We start from the raw sequence: 24,541 nt of genomic DNA on the forward strand, positions 1-24,541 counted from the left end.
ATGTTAGGCCGTGGCGCTGCTGCTCAGTCGGCGTCGGTCTTCGCAACTGCCTCCGTGTGGCGCGAGCCTGGAGCCTGGCTCTTGGTGGCGACGGCGGAAAGAGGGAGTGGAGGCGAGCGGACGGCGGGCTCCGTGGAGAGCGGCAGACGCCCAGGCAGAGGCGGCGCTTCCCTCCCGGCCCCCGGGCTGCAGTGACCGGCGCTCACCTCCCGCACCGAGTCGGAACGACCGCTGGCCCCGGGACTGAAGCGGCCTTGCCTCAGCTCCCCGCGCCGCCGTCTCGCCTGTCAGCGCGCCCGGAGCCCCGACGCCCGGATTCGTCCTCGCCCCTACTCCCCGGCGGGGTGGCGGCGGCCGGAGCAGCAGCTGCAGCAAGAACCCGCCTCTATGATGAAGTTCAAGCCCAACCAGACGCGGACCTATGACCGCGAGGGCTTCAAGAAGCGGGCGGCGTGCCTGTGCTTCCGGAGCGAGCAGGAGGACGAGGTGCTGTTGGTGAGCAGCAGTCGCTACCCAGACCAATGGATTGTCCCAGGTGGAGGAATGCAGCCGGAGGAGGAGCCTGGTGGTGCTGCCGTGAGGGAGGCAGGAGTCAAAGGAAAATTAGGCAGACTCCTAGGCATATTTGAGAACCAAGACTGAAAGCACAGAACATATGTTTATGTTCTTACAGTCACTGAAATACTAGAAGACTGGGAAGATTCTGTTAATATAGGAAGGAAGAGAGAGTGGTTCAAAGTAGAAGATGCAATCAAAGTTCTCCAGTGTCATAAACCTGTTCATGCAGAGGATCTGGAAAAACTCAAGCTGGGTTGTTCCCCATCCAATGGAAATTCTGCGGTCCCTTCCCTTCCAGATAATAACACCTTGTTTGTAAATGCTGCACAGACCTCTGGGGTGCCATCTTGTATAAGATAAAGAGGACTGGGCAGACCTCTCCCATCATGTGCAGTCTCACAGGGAGAAGCTTCATTTTCCTTGGCAAACATCTGAATGACGCTTGCAAACTGTCTGAATTTGCCATACAGGGTTTTCAAACAATTTGCATGTTTTTCAGATGCTTTCAAAACTTCTTTAAAAGAAATAGTGTAAAATATTTTAATAAGCCAAAGCCATGTGGAAATTTTTTTAGATGCCTTCACTGTGCCCTAACCCCCAAAAGGTTCTCATTTTTTCACAGCATTTTTAAAGCTTTTTTTTTGTCCATTTGACATGAGCCTGGTTTATTTTATCAGATCAAATTACTGTGGGTATATTTCCCCCCTAAACTTTTCTCTTACTCATGGAATTAACATATTCAATAAATCCTTCTGTGGTAGGAATTAATAAAAAACATTTTTGATATTGAAGAAATCCATCCCTCCCAAAATGTGCTTCATAAATCAAAACTTAGGATTCATAAATTTGAAATTTAGGTTATTTTTGTTTGGTCCATAACTGTTTTGACAGAATTGGCTTATTTGGGGGAATTTGTCAACTCATCTGTCTTAATGTTTTCAGCTGGCATTATGTCACTAGATAACTGAAATTGCTGCCTCCCATGTAACTCAATAGCAGTTTTCACATGAAGAACACTCTTCAGAGTTGGTGATTTTTAGGGAAATCTTGTTAGCAAAATGCATGTCTAATTACATCATCATGAAAATTGTATTCATGGGATTTATTTAGCATGCTCAATTGCCATTTCCCTTTATAATCTCTTTATATATAATAACTTAAAAACATTATTTCCCTCAATGTAAATTGCTCTTAAAACATTTCAGTTTTTAAGTTTAGCAATACGTTTTCAGTTAATTTTCTATGGTTACTAGTAACCACAGGGGCATAGTCTCAGCTTGTACCCAGGCAGTGATGACTGTACCACAGTGGAAGAAAATGGCCTTCCTGCTATTCAGCTATTACAGACTAGGACTGCAAAGGCAACTCAAGAGATCTCATATTTTCTAGGTTGTCAAAAGGTACTATTTGTCATGTAACTAACTTGTGGGGCACTGGAACATACCTGAGCTGAGTCATCCTCACTTGTCTTTACACTCACTTAAAGCATATATAGACCACCTGGGTACCTTGTCACAGACTCTGCACCTCCCCACCAAATCAGAAATAAAAGGAGAGGAAAAGCTTCAATAAGATGTGGGGTGGGGGAGGGTGAAAGATCATTTGTGTTAGACTTCAGCCTTTTGTAAATATAATAACTGGTGAGTATAAAGCATAAAAAGGATAGTTAAAACATTGGCTCTACAAATTAACCTTTAAATTGTAATTGCTGCTGAAAATAGAATCCTCCTATACTTAAGGAAAACTGGTGCCATTACAAAATGAGATCTTGTGCCATAAATGCAGCTAAATATAAATATTAGTTCCCAAATTATGCTAAGTAGGAAAACTTGTATTAACCAGTGTCATTTCATTCTAAATTATGTAGTGTGATCAAACATGATCATCCAGAATTTTTATAATTTTCTTTGTACAAAGGTTATGTATTCTGGGTGTTTTTTAAAAAGGAAATATTTTAAATCCCACAAATTGACACTTTCTATATCAATCTTCAATGGACTAAGCTTTTTTTTCTCAGTGATCTCTGAAATTTCTTTAAATTATAGACTTAACAGAGAAACTGGATTGCTTTTGTATATAAGACTGCTGCCATCTGAAACGCTGTCACAAATACTGGGGGGGGTTATCTTGTATATGATATTCTTAGAAGTAATAATGCATGAGCTTATTTTATAAACTCCTGGACTGTGTATTTGACATGTAAAATATGTACAGTATTAATGTCAACCATCTCTTAAAGTTAGCCTATAAATATTGTTGTATAATTTTCTTTGGTCAGAAATATTTGGACTAAGTAGTACCACTTGGTTCAAGATTTTCTTCAGTGCCATTTAGCAAACCAACTGTCTTTAGTCTATGCAATTAGCAAGAAATTAATACAACAGAATACTTCATGGCTTCCACACTTGAAATTTCACAGGAGGGGTTCCTTCCCAACTTCTCTGGAACCCGGTCCAGCAAAATTAGAGGAAAGGCCCTAAGATTTATTTCTGTTAGGAAAAGCCAATGTTTCCAGGCTAAAGAGTTGAATCTACTAAAATTAACGAATAGTGTCTACTATCTCAGACCTGCCGAGTTTCCAGTGCTGGAACTGTCATCTGTGCTTATTTGTGGGGTAGTTGAATAAAATCGGGCAGCTAAAATTTTAAATTCCGTGTGCTTCCTAAATAAAACACAGAAGTAGTTACCGTGAATTGAGTTGCACACAAAGTAGAAACTGTCCTGCATGTATTTTTTGTAAACATGACATTTTCCAACGAGGTACATGCCATCCAATTTTCTGTGGGTCATACCATTGTATAAAGCAACAGAACTGAAGGGGAGAAACAATCTTTGTACACACTGAATTGCTTTGCATGGTCTCTTGAGATAATTGGTGTAAGAATCTTGACTTTTTTATATTTGGAAACATCAAATAAAAACAGAAATGATCAAAAAAAGTATACGTTAATCCTAAAGCAGCACAGAAGAAGCAAATCTACCCACAGCTAAGGAGAATGAAATAATTGCAATGAAATTGGTGAGTATTCTCAGTTATCTCTATGCAAACAACAATGAAGAAGGAAGGGTGAATGAATGCAAAATATAGGGAGATTAGTTAATAAACCTGGAATGAGAGTACATTAAAAATATAAATGTTTATATTTAAAATTTTATTCACCAAAATAAAACAGAAGAAAAGAGATCGAGCAAATGCTAAATTTCTGAAATTTTTCATTTGTTTTTCTGTATTTGAAATGTTATGATACAAAGGGAGAGAGCTAAAGACTGAAACACAAAGATCTACCATTTGCTTGTTCACTCCCCAAATACTCAGAGCAACCAAAACTAGACCAGGCTGAAGCCACAATCCTGTGACACAATCTCTCCCATGTGGGTAGGAGGAACTCAAGTACTTGACCCTGCTGCCTCTGAAGATATGCATTTGTAGAAACATGGAATGAGAAGATGAGCCAGGAATCCAAAAGTGGTATTGTGACATGGTGTGCAGGCATTGCAAATGGCAACTTAACTGCTGCACAAAATGTTATCTCAGAAAGATATTTAAGTTCATAAAATATCCTTCTGTTTCTATAGGATGCACTACCCATTATATTATCTCTTTTGGGATTTTGTTAAGATTTTCCCAAGCTATCTGCTCATCATTTTAAAAAGCAGCAAAATGTGTCAAGAAATGAATATCAGGAAATGTCTTACCTACACCCTGATTTTGTACCCAGAGGCCTTCTTTCCTGAACACCTGGGATGTCTTGGTGATCAACAGTCATTTTTTGAGGTCATAACTATATAAAAGTAGAAAACAATATGGAGGCAACATTTGGGATGCCCACTTCCCATGTCAGAGTGCCTGGGTTTCAGTCCTGGCTGTGCTACTGATCTAGCTTCCTGCTAATCCCCACTAAGGGGCCAGCAAATAATAGCTCAAGTACTGAGATCCCTGCTCTTCACATTGGAGACCTGCATTGAATTTCGGGCTCCTAATAACAGCATGGTCCAATCCAAACAGTTCTGATTATTTAGGGCATGAACCACTGAGTGAGACACATCTGTCTTTCCCTTTCTCTCTCTCTCTCTCTCTCTCTCTCTGCCTTACAAATTAAAAAGATAACTTATAAACAGAATAAATCATAAAGCTACAAACACTCAAAGGTAAGAGTGGACAATGGAGGACTAGCATGTATCTGACCAAGACTTATAAAAAAGAATTGGCAGAATGATGAAATTCCAGGATTGTCAGTTTTGGAAGGACATTCCATTACAGCTCCAGAGTCAAAACCTAATATTGCCATGTCAGAAACAATTGTAAATTTACACCTACTTGCTGATTCTGATGTATTTTTACATGAAGTGCAGTATATTACTCTCATCTTCTTGTCAATGAGTCAACAGAAAGAGGTTGAATACTTTTTACTCAGTTACAGAGATAGTACTAGTTACAGCATCAAGATACCATGTGAAAAGCTTCCAATTGTGACATCAACATCTAGCATGTAGGTGGAAATGCAGATGGAGAATTTTCACAGGGAATTATAAGTTGTTATTAGCTTCATATAGCCTGCCATAACTTTATGAAGTTCCCTGTACTCTTCATGGCAATCAGAAAGTGAAATCCTATAGAAGATACACAAAACATAAAGAAAAAGGAAATAAACCATACCACTAGTGGGACTGCCTTTTCCAGCAGCAGGTTAAGCTACTACCTGTGAAATCTGCATCCTATGTGGAGTGCTGATTAGAGTTATAACTGCTCCACTTCCAATTGAACTTCATGGTAATATGCCTGGGAAAGCATCAGAAGACAGTTGAAGGGTTTGGACCCCTGCCGCCCATACAGGAGAACTGGATGGCTCCTGGCTACAGACTGGCCCAGACCTGGCTTTTATGGGCATTTAGGGAGTGAACTAGTGGTTTTAAGATTCTCTTACTCTGTGTGTGTGTGTGTGTGTCTTCTTCTCTCCTCTGTCCCTCTGCCTTTTGAATAAATAAATATATAAATATTTTAAAAAGCATACCACTAACAAGAAATCCAAAAATTGCAGAAAAACATCAACAAAGTGGAAGAAAACAATTAAGGATATAAAAATAGGCAAAAGTCAATTAGTAAAATGTCAATAGCAAGTCCTTACTATCAGTAATTTCTGTAAAATATGTTAAATGAATCTCTCCAAAGAAAAGACATGAAATGGTTGATTGGATTAAATAGGTAATCAAAATATGTTCTTCCACAACTGCAATCCTCCTGTCATTTAGCTCCAGAAATGGCAAAACATGACAAAGGATGATTTGGGAATTCAGTAGGACACTTGAGAGCTCACATGACTGGCTGATGTAAGACCTCACCCTTCCCAACACCCTGCTCATCTTTCTACTGTTAGCACCTTCAGGCTTTCCTTTGCCTCCATTAAATCCTGTGATACAACCCTTTTCTTTTTTTAAAGATTTATTTATTTATTTGCAAGTCAGAGTTACACAAAGAGAGGGGAGGCAGAGAGAGAGAGAGAGGTGGGGGTCTTCCACCCAATGGTTCACTCCCCAGTTGGCCGCAATGACCAATCCGAAGCCAATCCGAAGCCAGGAGCCAGGAGCCAGGAGCCAAGAGCCGGGTCTCCCACGTGGGTGCCGGGGCCCAAGGACGTGGGCCATCTTCTACTGCTTTCCCAGGCAGTAACAGAGAGCTGAATTGGAAGTGGAGCAGCCGGGACTAGAACCGGCACCCATATGAGATGCTGGCACTTCAGGCCAAGGCGTCAACCTGCTGCACCACAGCGCCGGCCCCGATACAACCCTTTTCAAGAATTCTACCTCCTCTATCCTTCCGTAATCCCCAGCCAGACCATTCCTGTATGACTCCAGTCCCTCAAATTCCTGTAGCTTTAGTCCCCATGCTTCATTAGGATACCCAAAGGCACTTGGGTACTCCAAAACAACCTGAGGCTGAAAACATTCACTGGAAATAAAATGGATTTTTTTATCCACCCAGATGAGTGTTAGAGTCAATCCCAGAAATCCTTGAAATCTACCTGATCCCTCACCCAAAATTTAGTCCCCTGCCCTGGTGAGATTACATGCCACATCAGAATAAACAAATTCTTTCTAAATATTTTATTTTATTTATTTGAAATGTAGTTACATGGGGCTGGCCCTGTGACATAATAGGCTAAATCTCTGCCTTCAGCACCAGCATCACATGCTACATCAGAATAAATAAATTCTAAATATTTTATTTTATTTATTTGAAATGCAGTTACATGGGGCTGGCACTGTGACATAGTAGGCTAAGTCTCTGCCTTCAGCACCAGCATCCCATATGGGCACCAGTTCATGTCCGGGCTGCTCCTCTTCCTATCCAGCTCTCTGCTTATGGCCTGGGAAAGCAGTGGAATATGGTCCAAGTTCTTGGGTCCCTCACCCACGTGGGAGACCTGGAAGAAGCACCTGACGCCTGGCTTTGGATTAGCTCAGCTCTGGCCATGGCAGCCTCTTGGGGAGTGAACCAGCAGATGGAAGACCTTTCTCTCTGTCTCTCCCTCTCTGTCTGTAACTTTACCTCTCAAATAAATAAATAAATCTTTAAAAATAAATGCAGTTACAGAGAGAGATAAATAGAGAGAGAGATTTTCCATCTGCTGGTTCACTCCCCAAATGGCTGCAATGGCTGGGGCTGGGCAAGGCCGAAACCAGGAGCCAACAGCTTCACGAGTGCAGAGGCCAAAGCACTCGGGCCACTTTCCACTGCTTTTCTAGGCACATTAGCAGGGAAATGGATCAGATATGGAGCAGCCCTGGGGCCGGCAATGTGGCATAGTGAGTAAAGCTGCTGCCTGCAGTGTCTGCATCCCATATGGACCGGGCTGCTCCACTTCCAATCCAGCTCTCTGCTATGGCCTGGGAAAACAGTAGAAGATGGCCCAAATCCTTGGGCCCCTCCATCTGTGAGGGAGACCCGGAAGAAGCTCCTGGCTCCTGGCTTAAGGTCAGCACAGCTCCAGCCGTTGCGGCCAATTGGGGAGTGAACCATTGGATGGAAGACCTCTCTCTCTCTCACTCTGTGTGTGTGTGTGTGTGTGTGCTTCTCTTTCTCTCTGTGTGTAACTCTGACTTTTAAATAAATAAATAAATATTAAAAAAAAAAGAAATGAAGCAGCTGGGGGGCTTGACCCAGTGCCTACATGGGAGGCCAGCATGGCAGGTGGAGGATTAACCCACAAAATCATAATGCCAGCCCCAAGAAAGGAACTCTTAACAGTCTCCTCCTCAAATACTGATTGGAAGCTTCACCTCTTGTGTTACACAGGGGATGTTAATATGTTTTATCTGCCAGAAACACATTCTTGATCAAAATATCAATTTTGCAAACACGAGAGCCTACAGTTGTATATAAACCAGGAATTAAGTATTTCTGTGATTATCCCTGAGTCGTGTCTGAGATTATGGAAGTGAAGGTCTGAGATGTCTATATGTGATGGCCTCTATGTTTGTTCATGCTTCTGGACATACAGGTATTTATGTACGTCGAACTTCAAAAGTTTGTTGACTATAGAATGAAAACATAACTTCATTTTGGTGCAAAATATTTAGATATCCATGAAAATGAGGTAATCAAAAAGTTCATGAAAAATGCGTACCATGAAAAAGCTATCAATGGAATTCAAAATTGTTCTGTACCAATATGAATCTCTTTTAATTTTATTCTTCCATTAAGTTTTTGAAGCATCCTTGTGAGATTTTCCTAGTCCATAAAAATATTACCACATTAATTTATAAAATCACTTAAACTATATTTGTAATTGGTTTTAAAATTTTAAAGTTCTTTTTTTTAATTTTTGAATTAATTATTTTTTTAAACTTTTATTTAATGAATATAAATTTCCAAAGTACAGCTTATGGATTACAATGGCTTCCCCCCCATAACGTCCCTCCCACCCGCAACCCTCCCCTTTCCCACTCCCTCTCCCCTTCCATTCACTTCAAGATTCATTTTCAATTCTCTTTATATACAGAAGATCAGTTTAGCATACATTAAGTAAAGATTTCAACAGTTTGCTCCCACACAGACACTAAGGACAAAGATCCTACATGAGGAGTAAGTGCACAGTGACTCCTGTTGTTGACTTAACAAATTGACACTCTTGTTTATGGCATCAGTAAGCACCCTAGGCTCTTGTCATGAGCTGCCAAGGCTATGGAAGCCCCCTGAGTTCACTGACTCTGATAATTTTTAGACAAGGCCATGGTGAAAGTGGAAGTTCTCTCCTCCCTTCAGAGAAAGGTACCTCCTTCTTTGATGACCCATTCTTTCCACTGGGATCTCACTCGTGGAGATCTTTCATTTAGTTTTTTTTTTCCCCAGAGTGTCTTGGCTTTCCATGCCTGAAATACTCTCATGGGCTTTTCAGCCAGATCCGCATGCCTTAAGGGCTGATTCTGAGGCCAGAGTGCTGTTTAGGACATCTGCCATTCTATGGGTCTGCTGTGTATCTCACTTCCCATGTTGGATCATTCTCTCCCTTTTTTATTCTATCAGCTAGTATTTGCAGACACTAGTCTTGTTTATGTGATACCTTTGGTTCTTAGTCCTATCATTAGGATCAATCGTGAACAGAAATTGATCACTTGGACTAGTGAGATGGCATTGGTACATGCCACCTTGATGGGATTGAATTGGAATCCCCTGGTATGTTTCTAACTCTACCATTTGAGGTAAATCAGCTTGAGCATGTCCTGAATTGCACATCTCTTCCCTCTCTTATTCCCACTCTTATATTTAACAGTGATCACTTTTCAGTTAAGTTTCAGCACTTAAGAAGAATTGTGTATTGATTACAGTATTCAACCAAAAGTATTAAGTAGAACAAACAAAAAAAATACTAAGATGGATAACATATCAAGTTGCTCATCAACAGTCAGGGTGAGGGCTGATCAAGTCACCGTTTCTCATAGTGTTCATTTCACTTTAACAGGTTTCCTTTTTGGTGCTCAGTTAGTTGTCACCTATCAAGGAGAACAAGTGGTATTTGTCCCTTTGGGATTGGCTTATTTCACTCAGCATAATGTTTTCCAAATTCCTAACAGGGATCACTTTTCAGTTAAAATTTCAACACCTAAGAATAATTGTGTGTTAATTACAGAGTTCAACCAATGGTACTAGAACAAAAAAAATACTAAAATGGATAAAGTATTACATTGTACATCAACCGTCAGGACAAGAGCTGATCAAGTCACTGTTTCTCATAGTGTCTATTTCATTTCAACAAGTTTCCCCTTTGGTGCTCAGTTAGTTGTCGCCGATCAGGGAGAACATATGATATTTATCCCTTTGGGACTGGCTTATTTCACTCAGCATAATGTTTTCCAAATTCCTCCATCTTGTTGCAAATGACCGGGTTTCATTGTTTTTGACTGCTGTATAGTATTCTATAGAGTTCTGACAAAAATTCCTAAAATGCCCAAAATTTTTGTTTTGTTTTGTTTTGTTTTGTTTTTTTAAAAAAGAACATCAGGCCCAGCATTGTGGCTAAGTGGGTTAAGCTGCCACCTGCAATGCTGGCATCCGTTATCAGCATCGGTTCATGTCCCAGCTGCTCCACTTCCAATCCATCTCCTTGCTAATGCCCTGGGAAAAACAGCAGAAGATGGCCCAAATGTTTGGATCCCTACCATCCATGTGGGAGACCTGAATGAAGCTCCTGGCTCCTGGCTTCAACCTGCTCCAACTCTGGCTGTTGCACCCATTTCAAGAGCGACCAAGGAGCCAGCGCCGTGGCTCAATAGGCTAATCCTCACCCTTGCGGCGCTGGCACACCGGGTTCTAGTCCCGGTTGGGGCGCCGGATTCTGTCCCGGTTGCCCCTCTTCCAGGCCAGCTCTCTGCTATGGCCCGGGAGTGCAGTGGAGGATGGCCTAGGTGCTTGGGCCCTGCACCCCATGGGAGACCAGGAAAAGCACCTGGATCCTGGCTCCTGCCATCGGATCAGCGCGGTGCGCCGGCTGCAGCGGCGGCCATTGGAGGGTGATCCAACGGCAAAGGAAGACCTTTCTCTCTCTGTCTCTCTCTCTCACTGTCCACTCTGCCTGTCAAAAAAAAAAAAAAAGAGTGACCAAGGATCTTTCACTATGTCATTCCCTCTCTCACTCTGTAACTCTAACTTTAAAATAAATCTTTAGAAAACCTGAATTCATAATACATCCACTGTGGAGAAAAAGATGACTTATACAAACCTAAATGTAAAGGTTACAATTCAATTAATTTAGGGTAGACTTTCACAAAGATAACATTAACATTGTTTGTAATAGTAATAACTAATTTATCTGCATTATCTTTATTAAACATAATATAAGCATACATTTTGTATATTGGGGTACATTCTTCCTATGTACTTCCTTTATTAGTCAAACAAGCAAGATTACATATGAGTATACTAGATATCTAAGATTCTGAAAACATAAATTGGAGTTTAATCAAACTGAGCCATGGCTCTCACAACCTTTATCTAAACTGCAATTACGTTTATTAACTCAGCATAAAAATATGCTCAAAAATATTTTTGGTAACTTGCATCATTATGTTCACAATAACTAAATAATAAATCTCCATTAACATGTCAATAATTTCAAAATGATAAAATACAAAACATTAACTGCCAACTTTATGTTACTAATTTATTCTGACATGATATGGATAGGATAAATATATTTGGGCTTGTTAATAAACCCGTATATAAAATATTTGCAAGAGAAACAACTTGCAGGTAATGTATAGAAAACGTGTTTTTGTTTAAAAACAGTAATTCTGACCAAAAGTAACATGACTCATTGTTTCATAATGAGAAAAATTAATATGCAGGGAAAAATCTGTGTGGATATATATCAAAAGATGTAGAAGGTTCCTGGGGAAAAATAATGCTAGATGTCCTCACGTGTCCCTTGATGGGGACCAAGGCGTGAAAACACACAAATCCTAACATCCTCAAGAAAACTGCAAGAATAAGGATCCTCCCAGCTCATCTCAGAAATGGTGGGAAATTATCCAAAAAGACAAGTACAACAGAAATGACTTGGAGCAGTGATTATGGTTTCCTAAAGAGCCCCCTCTCTACTCTAAGAGGAGAGGTGATCTGCTCTGACATGAGAAGAAAAGAGCAGAGATGAGGGAGTAGTTTAGTTTCCCTACCCCCTGGATCTGGTGGACGCCAGCACCTACTTCATATCCAAGACTCAGGCTCTAGGAATTCTAAGCTAATTGTGATAGCTTTGCAATTGGGAACATTTGCTAGTGACAGCAAACATACATGGGGATGATGAGAAAAAGCATTGATTTCATACCTGGAGGTGTCCTTAAGAATTCCCAGATTCCTCGTCTCCTCACCTACCTGATGCCCATGTCACTCCTAGACACATTCAAGCAGCATAAAATGAAAGCAGTGAATCTTATTCTCAAGTGTGGCCCATCAGTGTTTCCCTTGCCAGTAAATGACCTTTTTCCCCAGCTTCAAAGTCTGTGTCCACAGCGATCTTGCCTTTCCAGAGAGGGTTCTGAATGTGTTTATCTGCAAAACAGAATTAGAAAGTTTAACACACTGCTTGGGGAATATTTCCACAGAGAAAGGTAAAACTTAGCCAAGACTTCCAAGGGGACACAGTCTTCTAATAATGACAGACTCCAGGGAGAAAGAGTGTATGACACAGGTCTCCATTTACATTTCCCTCTGCCCTAGTCCCCTGGCCATCCACCCAGTTGCACACCAGGTACCAGTCACCCCAGGGTCTTCTGATGGTATCTTCTGTACCACTCCCTTTGCTGGGCAGTATTTTCACATGTTGTCAACAGTCTCTGATTCCACTGAGGGATAGGGGAATGAGTTGTAGCAGGGCCTCGACCCATCCCTTGGCCTATACAAGATGTGATGGTTCAAAATGTTTGAGTTTGGGTAGCTGTTCCAGCTGTACTGCAAGAGCTCCATCAACAAATCATAGCAGCTGTACTGCTAGTCCCCCGTACTGCCAAAAGAGGAGGCAGTTGCGGGGCTTCTCTTCTGGTGTCCAGTGTAACTCCTTGCTGGTCAGGTCTGCCTTGGTGTTGGGAATGAGGAGTTGTCAGGCATTCTGGTTTGCATCATACTTGATTTTGCTGTTTAAGAAGACTCCCAGCATAGCCCTCATCATACCCAGGGCCTTGGTGCTGGTGGCCAGGTTGCATAGTATGATCAGGGACACAATGATGACCATACGTCTATTGGCAGTGGGAGCAACCAAGCAGCTCAGGGTGCTGGTGAGGTTGAAGATTTTGAAGGCAGTTGCATTCTGGGCAAAGTTGCAGAAGCCACTGACAGCCAAGAAAAGAGTATCCAGGGCCCTGCGAGATGTCGGTCAAGTTGCTGCTGACCAGGAAAGCCAAGAGGTCCACCAGGACCCACGTGGGGATTATAAAGAAAACAGCATGGGAGCTCAGAATGTTCAGCAGCTGGAGATAGTGGATCCACGAATCCCTCAATACCTTTTTGGAGAATATGTTCTAAAGCAAAAAGCAGGGTTTGGCAGTGAGGGCAATAACAACTCACTTGGTAACAGTGGCCAGCAGGACACTGCTGATGATTAGATGAGTGACAAGTAAACCTTGGTGCTTTGCTTCTCTTTCATGATGACCCGGGACAAGAGGACCACGCAGATGGACACGGTGGCCTTGATGTGGACATAAGACATGGACAGCTTCCAGATGCTCACATGTGCTGATACAGACCCGAAGTTCATGCAGAAGGTGAGCAGCAGCATGTAGCATGGATACAAATGCTGCAGCAGCTGTGTGCTGCTCAATGGATGCAAGATGGGCCTTGGAGCCTGAGAGATGTGGCACATGGAGCATGTGGGAGGTGCGCAGAAAAGGTGAGAGCACTGTACATAGAGCCAGGATGTGGCACAGTGACAAGGTCACTGAGAACTGGAAAGCACTCAAGATCACCTTGTTGACCTCATTGCAGCCTGCACTCAGTGTGAAACACAACAGGCACAGGGCTGTCTCCAGTGTGCCCTTGCATGCCACACTGCTGCCACCCTCCATGCCCAGGACCCTCATGCCTGCGCCTGAGTCAGAACCCCAGACTTCTAAGAGCCTGCCGCAGCGGCAGCCCATTTCCACACTCCAAATGCTTGATGCTGCACATGGATGCAATAGCGATTACTGTAGTGTGCTGAGAGGCACAGTTGAAGTTTCCTAGACCACAAGATCTTTTTGATGAAACAAATTCTTCGTGAGTCTGCTATGGAAGCTGTCATAAAAATCACACAAAGTGGCTAAAACCAAGGAAAGTTATTCACTCACAGTTCTAGAGTCTGGAGGTCAAGGAGCAAACTACTGGCTGTTTTTTTTTTTTTTTCTGGGACTCTTTTCTCGCCTTGAAGATAATTGCCTTCACACTGTGTCCTCACCTGGCTCTTTTTTACTTCACAGACGTCCTTGCCACTTCCCTATATAAGTCCTAGCATTCTCCTCCTTTATAAAGCAGTCAAGCTGGATCAGGGCCCACACTAACAGACTCATTTTAATTCAATTACTTTTAAAGCCCTAATACAGTCACATTTTAAATAATAGAGTTTGTAGCTTTAACATGAGTTTTGGAGCATGGGAGAACCCAATTCTGTTGATAGAAATTCCTAAATTCTCTAAGATTATTTCAGAAATAGGGTGATAGAATTGTGGAATAGCAATACCGGATGAATCTGACAGGCTGATCTGGTCAAAATAACTCCTTTTATAGATGTGGACACCTGTGTCCAGCAATAAAAGCACTGTATACAATAACTACAGAGCTTTTGATTTACATGTCTGGGCCTCCTGACTGCAGAAATCCAATCGTCAAGCACCTTAATGAGGCATTTAAATGAGTTAAGAAGAGTTAAAGAAGTCCTTAGGTGAAAAATAAACATGATACAGAATCACTTCATCTGAATGCCCTTGGCAAGGCAAGTTAGACCAAATTCATAACCAAAAGCACGTTAATGATATTATCACTGAAAATTGAAATGTAGCAGATCCTAGGGCTAAATTGCTCCTCAAAAGTAACTAAAAACCTTCAGAGAAAGGTACCTCCTTCTTTGATGGCCCGTTCTTTCTGCTGGGATCTCACTCGCAGAGATCTTTCATTTAGGGTTTTGTTTTTGTTTTTGTTTTTTTGCCAGAGTGTCTTGGCTTTCCATGCCTAAAATACTCTCATGGGCTCTTCAGCCAGATCCGAATGCCTTAAGGGCTGATTCTGAGGCCAGAGTGCTGTTTAGGACATCTGCCATTCGATGAGTCTGCTGTGTATCCCCTTTCCCATGTTGGATTGTACTCCCCTTTTTTATTCTGTCAGCTAGTATTAGCAGACACTAGTCTTGTTTATGTGATCCCTTTGACTCTTAGACCTATCATTATGATCATGCTTGAGCATGTCCCAAATTGTACATCTCCTCCCTCTCTTATTCCCACTCTTATATTTAACAGGGATCACTTTTCAGTTAAATTTAAACACCTAAGAATAATTGTGTGTTAATTACAGAGTTCAACCGATAGTATTAAGTAGAACAAAAAAATATTAAAAGGGATAAAGTATTAAATTGTACATCCACAGTCGGGACAAGGGCTGATCAAGTCACTGTTTCTCATAGTGTCTATTTCCACTTGTCGAAATAAGATCGCAGTCGGCGAACTCAAAAGGCTTCCCTAGCCTTGGCAATTCACGACAAGAGCCTAGGGAGATTACTGACGCCTTAAACAAGAGTGTCAATTTGTTAAGTCAACAACAGGAGTCACTGTGCACTTACTCCTCATGTAGGATCTCTGTCCTTAATGTGTTGCTCAATGTGAATTAATGCTATAACTAGTACTCAAACAGTATTTTTCACTTTATGTTCTGTGTGGGTGCAAACTGATGAAATCTTTACTTAATATATACTAAATTGATCTTCTGTATATAGAGATAGTTGAAAATGAATCTTGATGTGAATGGAATGGGAGAGGGAGTGGGAGATGGGAGGGGTGCGAGTGGGAGGAAAGTTATGGGGGGAAAAGCCATTGTAATCCATAATCTGTACTTTGGAAATTTATATTTACTAAATAAAATTTTAAAAGGTAACTAAAAACATGAAAATCAAGTTTCCAGAACTCTGGAATGGGTATACCAACTTACAACAACAGTTTAATAAAGGAAGGAAGCTGTGGCTTTGAGTTAACAAAATGTTATTGCAGTTAAAATGCCTGCCAACATTTTCCAGTTCTCGGGTGAGCAACAACTGATAAGGGCAGCAATACAAATTCCTGATGCAGGTGACTAATGACAGAAGGATCAATACAGACATCAATATCAAAGACTGTGCTTGTGTATTCTACCTATGTGAAGGTCCTTGGTGGAATGGCATAGAGGATTACTTACCTTTGTTTTGCCTGACTTGGAGAAATTCCAAGGCTGTAGAAGTTTCCCAGGTGATTTTTGCTGAAAGCCTATAAAGGCAAAATAATTGGCCCCAGAAGCCAGAGAGATCAGATCATCAGCTGGAATGAGCCATAGATGTACTGAAAAGGGAGAGGAGTGGAGGAATGGGACAAGAGATAAATGGGGTAACAAGATCTTTCGAACCTCTTGTATATACCATGTAATCACGAATGTCACACACATGTCCAAGGCTGAATGCATGCTCAGGAAAGACCAGAGAAGTTTCTCTTGATTTCATCTCTGGCTGATTCACAGGATGCACACAAGCAGAAGCTGAGAGCTTTCACAAAGAAGAAACCTTGATAAACACTGGAGTGGACTAACACAGAGGCAATCTGCAAACAACAGGATGGATTTTTTTTCTTTTCTTCTGTTTCCTTTTGATTAAAGACATTTTAAGAACATAAACATTGAGAACATTTCAGTAGCCACATAAAACAAGGAACACAGACGTTTTTAAAACAGTTGGGAAAGTCACACACAAACAAGAAATAAACACACAACAGGAAAAACGAACCTGAGATGGGACATAGAGCTATGTATCGTAAACAAGAATTTTGTGCTATGTAAAGAAACAAGAAAGAATGTCTTTTACCAGGAGAAATTAATAAAAAAATTTCCACAAGCACATAAATTGAATAAATTGTCTATTGTGTGCAAAGAAACAAATTATAGACAAAAACTAGACAAATTAGGAAAATGATGTAACAACAAAATGAGACTATCAAAAAATAAATACAGATGGCAGAGAGGAAGCAAACAGAAAATCTGGAGATAGAAAATAAAACTGAAATGAAAAGTTCACCAGAAAAGATTAAATGCATATTCCAGTAGGCAGAAGAAAAGGCAAGTGAGCTTGATCATCAATTAATTGAATATTGATTAATTTAAATCTTTCAGTCTGAGGAGCAGAAAAAAAATAGGAATGAAAAATGAACAAAGTGTAAAGACCAATGAAACTCCATCAAGTATATCATGTCTTGCATAATTTAAGTTGCATAAGAATAGGAGACTTGAAGAAGCAGAAGGAATGTTTGAAGAATCAATGTCTAAAAAATTCCTAGTTGGAGGAAAGACATGAGTCTGCACATAGAAAATGCTCAACAACTCTAAGCCAGGATAAACTCAAAGATATCCATACTGATATATTTTATATTCAAATTGTAAAAATACAAAGTTTGGGCATCTGAAGGGCCTACCAGTTAAGACAGCAGTTAGGACACTCCCTTCCCACACCAGAGTACCTGTGTTCATGTCCTAGCTCTGCCACTTGATTCCAGCTTCCTGCTAATGCAGAATCTAGAGGCACCAGAGACAGCTCAAGTAGTGTGATTGTTGACAAGGGCATGGAAGAACTGGATTCAGTTCTCCCCTGCAGGTTTCAGATCGCCAGCTGTTGCAAGCACATGGGGAATGACCTGCCAATGGAAGTACTCTCTAACTAGCTCTACTGCTCTCTCTCTCCAACACCTCTTAAACAAAGTAATTAATTTAATGAAAAATCAAATAAAAATCTGAAATCAGAAAGACAGAAAAGACTTATCACATTTAAGAGATCCTCAATAGAACAATGTTAAGTCATTGGAAGTAATGGAGTCCAGAATGTAGAAAACCTTTAAAATGCTGAATGAAAACTGACAGCCAAGGATTCTGCATTCAGACAACACCATCTTTGAAAATGAGGGAGAAATAAGACATTTTCAGATAAAGAAAATCTATATCTTGCAGAGTTTCTCCAATGCTCTCTAATAATTTGATGGTGTCGGGTCGTAGATTTAAGTCTTTAATCCATGTTGAGTGAATTTTTGTGTAAGATGAAAGGTAGGGGTCTTGCTTCATGGTTCTGCACATGGAAATCCAATTTTCCCAGCACCATTTATTGAATAGACTGTCCTTACTCCAGGGATTAGTTTTGGATCCTTGATCAAATATAAGTTGGGTGTAGATGTTTGGATTGATTTCTGGTGTTTCTATTCTGTTCCATTAGTCTATCCATCTGTTTCTGTACCAGTACCATGCTGTTTTGAAAACAACTGCCCTGTAGTATGTCCTGAAATCTGGTATTGTGATGCCTCTGGCTTTGTTTTTGTTGTACAAGATTGCTTTAGCTATTCGAGGACTCCTGTGTCTCCATATGAATTTCAGCATCATTTTTTCCAGGTCTGAGAAGAATGTCTTCGGTATTTTGATTGGTATTGCATTGAATCTGTAAATTGCTTATAAATGGACCTAAATGGAAGATCTCTGTGAGTGAGATCCCAGTGGAAAGAACGGGGCCATCAAAGAAGGAGGTACCTTTCTCTAAAGGGAGGAGCGAACTTCCACTTTGACTATGACCCTGTCAGAATAAGATCGAAGTCGGCAAACTCAAAAAGCTTCCATAGCCTTGGCAACTCATGACTAGAGCCTAGGGAGATTACTGACGCCATAAACAAGAGTGTCAAATTGTTAAGTCAACAACAGGAGTCACTATGTACTTACTTCTCATGTGGGATCTGTCCTTAGTGTGTTGTCCAATGTGAAGTAATGCTATAACTAGTACTGAAACAGTATTTTACACTTTGTGTTTCTGTGTGGGTGCAAACTGATGAAATCTTTACTTAATATATACTGAATTGATCTTCTGTATATAAAGATAATTGAAAATGAATCTTGATGTGAATGGAATGGGAGAGGGAGCGGGAGATGGGAGGGGTGTGAGTGGGAGGGAAATTATGGGGGGGGGAAGCCATTGTAATCCATTAACTGTATTTGAAAATTTATATTTACTAAATAAAAAATAAAAAAACAAATTAATAATATATAAATAAAAAAAGAAAGAAAAGAAAACCTAAAACATAAGAGAATTCTTAACACTAGACCTTTCCTACAGAAAAGGCAAAAGGGAGATCCCAGAGTGAAATGAACGACAGTAGACAGAAATTTAAGGCTATAAGAGAAATAATGTGTTAGGGAAAAAGGGGTAACTACATGGCAACTTAAAAAAAGTATTACTGTATTTCTGGGTTTAAATGCAAAAACTAGTATTAATAAATATTTATTCTTTATTTGAAAAACAGAACAAGCAGACAGTTGAACAAAGAGAACTCCCACCTGCTCCCTCTCTCCCCAAAACCTATAGAGCCAGGAAATCAATCTGGGCAGCAGGGTTCCCATCACGAGGGCTGTTACCTGATGCCTCCCAGAATACACATGAGGAGGAAGCTGGAATTGAAATTGGAGCCCAGGCTCAAACCCAGGAACTTCTACATGAAATTTCAACAACCCAAAGGTGAATTAACTCTTGCCCTTAACAACCACCCATGAGCCCACCTTTTATTTCTTATAACGTTTAAAAAAATACATAAAAGTAATTGTAAACAGGCATTTTGGTTCACATAATGTATAAAAATAATAGCTGTGACAGAAAGAAAAAGGATTGGACTGAAGCATACAGGAGCAAAAAAATTGGTGTGCTGTTGCAGGTGGTATCAATTCAAACTAGATGGCTATGTTTAGGATGTTGAAGGGCTGGAGCCAGAGTAACTACATTTTGAAAAAGTGCCTCCATTCGTGGAGGCAGGCCTGACTTCCTGTGAAAGCAGTGTCACTCAGGGGAAACCGAAACTTACAACAGAACAGCTCGTTAGCATTCACTATATAAGGAAATCCCCCAGGTCCAAACCAATCAGGAACAACCACCTTCGATCAGGAAGTACCAGAGGGGACCCCAGCCAATCCACTCTTACCCCGCACCCCTCGATGATGTAACCCTGCTTTAAAAGAGGCTCCTGAGCATGGCTCGGGGCCTTCCTCTGCCCTCCACTGTGCAGTTGGTTACACGGGGTCCCTGCCAGGGCTTGTACTTCCAAAATAAACCTTGCTTTTGCATTTCAGTGTGTTTGAGTCTCTGGCGGTGTTTGGGGATCCAATGATCTGGCCACAACATCTTGGGGGCTCTTACGGGATCCCCAAAAGCCCCCCAGCGACTTTGACCCCAAAGGTTTGCTCCAGTTGACTGGGTGAGTTCATTAGTCTCTGTGTTGTCCGAGTGTATTTGATTGTTAACTGTTCTGTAGCGCAGCCGTCGCATCTGAAGTCTGAATCCGAGGGTCTTGCCAGAGCGGATGCACTTGCGGAGCAACCCTGGAGAAAACGGGAGACATCCGGATTCCTCATCTGGGCGAGGATTCCAATCTCAGAATCCTCCTGTCTGCGACCTGGGAAGATCCAATCTGTAACTCTGGGGACGAAGAGGAAGCTTTGTTGCAGATGCAGAGTTCTCGTCCCATCCGTAAGGTCTTTGGTCTCCTTCAAACTCCCGGAGGTTCACCCTTGGAGCAATCGAGACCAATTAGGCCATCTGTATTTGTCCGCACAAATTCAGTATGGGCCCGGTGTCTGATGTCTTTTTGTTAATTAGTGTTTGTCTCCATTGTATTTCTATTGACGACTGAATTGACGGGATGGAAAATAGGCGTGACTCCTTCCTCTCCATTAGACTTGACCCTTGTACATTGGAAAGATGTTTAAAAAGGTGGCTCATAACAACAGTGTAAATGTTAAGAAAAACAAGTGGGTTAGTTTCTGCAGCTTGGAATGGCCTACTCTGGATGTGGGCTGACCCCAAGAAGGAAAGTTTAACTTGACTATTATTTCTAAAGTTGAAGATTTGATCTTTCAGCCTCGAACCGGACACCTGGATCAGGTACCCTACATTGTAAACTGGAGGAGTCTCGTCGAACAGGTAGATGGACCCCTCCCCTGGGTCTGATCCTTTATACAAACTTCCCCAATACCAGTTTCTAATCCATCTACTCCCTCACAGGTGCTCCCTGTAAAACCAAAAGAAAAAGAATAAAAACCGCCCATTCTCCAAGGAGGGATGGATGAGTCCAAATTTTTCCCCACCCTATTCCCCTCTGGCGGGGAATGCACCCCTGCCCCGAGAGGAGGCAGGGCAGTGGGAGGAATTCCCCCAGCATGGTGCACGAGAGGAGGTGGGGCAGCAGGAGGAACTCCCCCAGGGGCCTGCTCAGTCCACCCGGAGCCGCAGGGGAGCCCTTCCTCAGCCTGACATCACAGTAACCCTGCCCCTAAGGGGGCAGGGGACCGGTGGACGCTGATGGCAACCAGCTCCTCTGATATTGGCCGTTCGTGACCAGTGATCTGTACAACTGGTGAACACAAAATGCCCCTTTCTCTAAGAATCCCCAAGAATTTATTAACCTTTTAGAAACTGTTTTGTTCACCCACTAGCCCACCTGGAATGATTGTAACCAGCTTTTAAGCATCCTTTTCACCACGGAGGAGAGGAACCGGATTCTGGAGGCAGCCAGAAAAGCAGTGCCAGGACCGACTGGGGCCCATTTGACAAATCCGGCGACAATTAATGCTTATTTTCCTGTCACCTGCCCCAATTGGGACTTTAATACGGCACAAGGTAAGGAGAGACTCCAAGTCTATCGCTAGGCTCTGCTGGTGGGTCTCAAAGCGGCGGCATGCAAGCCAACCAATATGGCCAAAGTTTCGGATATCAGGCAGGGAGCAGACGAAAGCCCCGCAGCTTATCTAGAATGCTCTACGACCTTCAGGCAGAGAATTGGCCCAAATGATAATGTTTGCCTTCATCAATCAGGCAGCACCAGACATAAAAAAGAAACTACAGTCACTAGATAGATTAGGCGAAAAACACCTTCAAGAACTAGTGGCAGTGGCAGAGAAAGTTTTTAACAAAAGAAAAATAGAACAAAAAGAAGAGAGATGAGAAAGAAGACAGGAAAAGAGCTTAGTGAGGCTCCTAGCACAGCAACAGGCACAACACCGGGAGGAATTACTCGAGATTCTCATTGCCACCAGCACTGGAACAATTAAGCCGCCTTCAGGAGAGAACAAAGGACCACAATGCTGCAATCCTAAGGTGGGGAAAAACCAATGCCCCTGTTGCGGGGAGGAAGGGCCCTGGGTCAAGGGTTGCCCCCTGAAAAAGGGGTGGCCCCAGCCAGCTCGGGTCCTCCAGGCAACCCTGGAGGAGGACAGCAACTAGGGGAGATGGCACTCAGATCCCCTCCCTGAGCCTAGGGTAACCCTAAAAGTGGAAGGGAAGCCAGTAAAATTCATGGTAGACACGGGAGCTGAAAACTCTGTTCTCTTAACTCCTGGAGGGCCTATGTCTGACAAAACAACATGGGTCCAAAGGGTCATGGGCACCAAGCCCTATAAATGGACTACCCGAAGAACAGTGGACTTGGGAGTGGGACGGGTAACCCACTCGTTCCTGGTCATATCTCAATGCCAATGCCCCTACCCCTGGTTGGGCCGTGATCTCTTGTCTAAAATGAAAGCTCAAATTCACTTTTCAGACCAAGGAGCACGACTGCTGCATGGTGATGGGCAGCCAATTTGGGAGCTCATTACAAATGATTTAACTGAAGAATACCAACCTCACCAGAAGCCCACTGTCCCAGAGACAGATATAGAAAACTGGCTGCAAGGATTTACTTTAGCGTGAGCTGAGACTGGGGGTATGGGACTGGTCAAGCACCGACCCCCAGTGTACATTGTGCTCAAAGCAGGTGCCAACCTGGTAAAGGTCCACCAGTACCCGATGCCACTACAAGCAAAGGAAGGAATAACTCCTCACATCAGGAGGTTGCTAAAATTGGGGGTCTTCATAGAATGGCAGATGTCCTAAACAGCACTCTGGCCTCAGAATCAGCCCTTAAGGCATGCGGATCCGGCTGAAAAGCCCATGAGAGTATTTCAGGCATGGAAAGCCAAGACACTCTGAAAAAAAAAAAAACACTAAATGAAAGATCTCTGCGAGTGAGATCCCAGTGGAAAGAACGGGTCATCAAAGAAGGAGGTACCTTTCTCTGAAAGGAGGAGAGAACTTCCACTTTGACCATGGCCTTGTCTAAGTATGATCAGAGTCAATGAACTCAGGGGGCTTCCATAGCCTTGGAAGCTCATGACAAAAGCCTAGGATGATTACTGATGCCATAAACAAGAGTGTCGATTTGTTAAGTCAACAACGGGAGTCACTGTGCACTTACTCCTCATGTAGGATCTCTGTCCTTAGTGTGCTGTACATTGAGATTTAATGCTATAACTAGTACTCAAACAGTATTTTTCACTTTATGCTTCTGTGTGGGAGCAAACTGTTGAAATCTTTACTTAATGTATGCTAACCTGATCTTCTGTATATAAAGAGAATCGAAAATGAATCTTGATGTGAATGGAAGGGGAGAGGGAGTGGGAAAGGGGAGGGTTGCGGGTGGGAGGGACGGTATGGGGGGGAAGCCATTGTAATCCATAAGCTATACTTTGGAAATTTATATTCATTAAATAAAAGTTTAAAAAAAATAGAAAAATAAAATTGGGGATCTTAAAGCCCATGCAGTCCGCTTGGAACACCCCCTTGCTACCAGTGAAAAAGCTGCATTCCAGTGACTACCAGCCAGTCCAGAACTTGCGAGAGGTAAACAAGAGGGTAGTACACATTCATCCTACAGTCCCAAACTCTTACACTCTCCTAAGTACTCTGCCTTCAGATCGGAAGTGGTACACCATCCTGGATCTAAAGGATGCTTACTTCAGCCTACGATTGGCTCCCAAAAGCCAAACTTACTTTGCTTTCAAGTGGCAGGACCCCAAGATTGGAATAAGTGGCTTGCTAACTTGGACGAGACTGCCCCAAGGATTCAAAAATTCACTGACCATATTCGATGAGGCCCTACATGAAGATTTGAGTGAGTATCAAACCCTAAATCCTAATGTAAGCCTGTTACAGTATGTGGATGACCTGTTGGATAGTGGCTGCAGACTGGGAAACCTGCCTGACAGGAACTGAGAACTTATTGCAGACTTTGGGGGGACTTGGGATATCGAGCCTCTGCCAAAAAGGCTCAAATCTGCAGATCTAAGGTGACATACTTGGGATACCTACCTGAAGATGGCCAGCAGTGGCCCTCTGATGTGCGAAAACAAACTGTGTTAAAAATCCCAACCCCCACCACCATCCGGAAGGTAAGAGAATTCCTGGGCACAGCATGGTTCTGCTGCCTTTGGATTCCTGGGTTGGCAGAAATAGCTAAGCCCCTGTATGAAGCCACCAAGGAGGGGCCGTGTTTTAGTTGGACTGAGCAACAACAAAAAGCATTCAACCTCCTCAAGAGAAAACTTCTGGAGGCCCCTGCCCTGGGACTCCCTGATGTGACTAAACCCTTTTACTTGTTCGTGGATGAGTGAAAGGGCATTGCGAAAGGGGTGCTTACCCAGACTGTGGGGCCATGGAAAAGACCAGTGGCCTACTTGTCAAAAAAACTGGATATGGTAGCTGCTGGATGGCCTCTGCATCATAGCTGCGGTGGCCCTCTTGGTGAAGGACGCTGATAAATTGACTCTGGGACAGAATTTGACTGTGGGCACCCTTCATGTCTTGGAGGGCATCTTCAAACAACCACCGGACTGGTGGCTAAGTAATACGAGAGTGACTCATTATCAAGCCCTGTTACTTAACCCTGCTGGAATAACTTTCCA

General features: G+C 42.4%; 2 pseudogenes; one reads left to right on the forward strand and one right to left on the reverse strand.

Annotated features, from left to right (window-relative positions):
• The first annotated feature begins 304 nt into the window (after window positions 1-304).
• Window positions 305-1,130, forward strand: LOC100348434 (diphosphoinositol polyphosphate phosphohydrolase 2 pseudogene; annotated as a pseudogene).
• An 11,237-nt stretch (window positions 1,131-12,367) lies between these two features.
• On the reverse strand, window positions 12,368-13,626 carry LOC100349955 (solute carrier family 35 member E1 pseudogene; annotated as a pseudogene).
• Between the last annotated feature and the right edge of the window lie 10,915 nt (window positions 13,627-24,541).

This window comes from Oryctolagus cuniculus, chromosome X, assembly GCF_051225735.1.
Source record: "Oryctolagus cuniculus isolate XC-2025 breed Fujian yellow rabbit chromosome X, ASM5122573v1, whole genome shotgun sequence".
NCBI lineage: Eukaryota > Metazoa > Chordata > Mammalia > Lagomorpha > Leporidae > Oryctolagus > Oryctolagus cuniculus.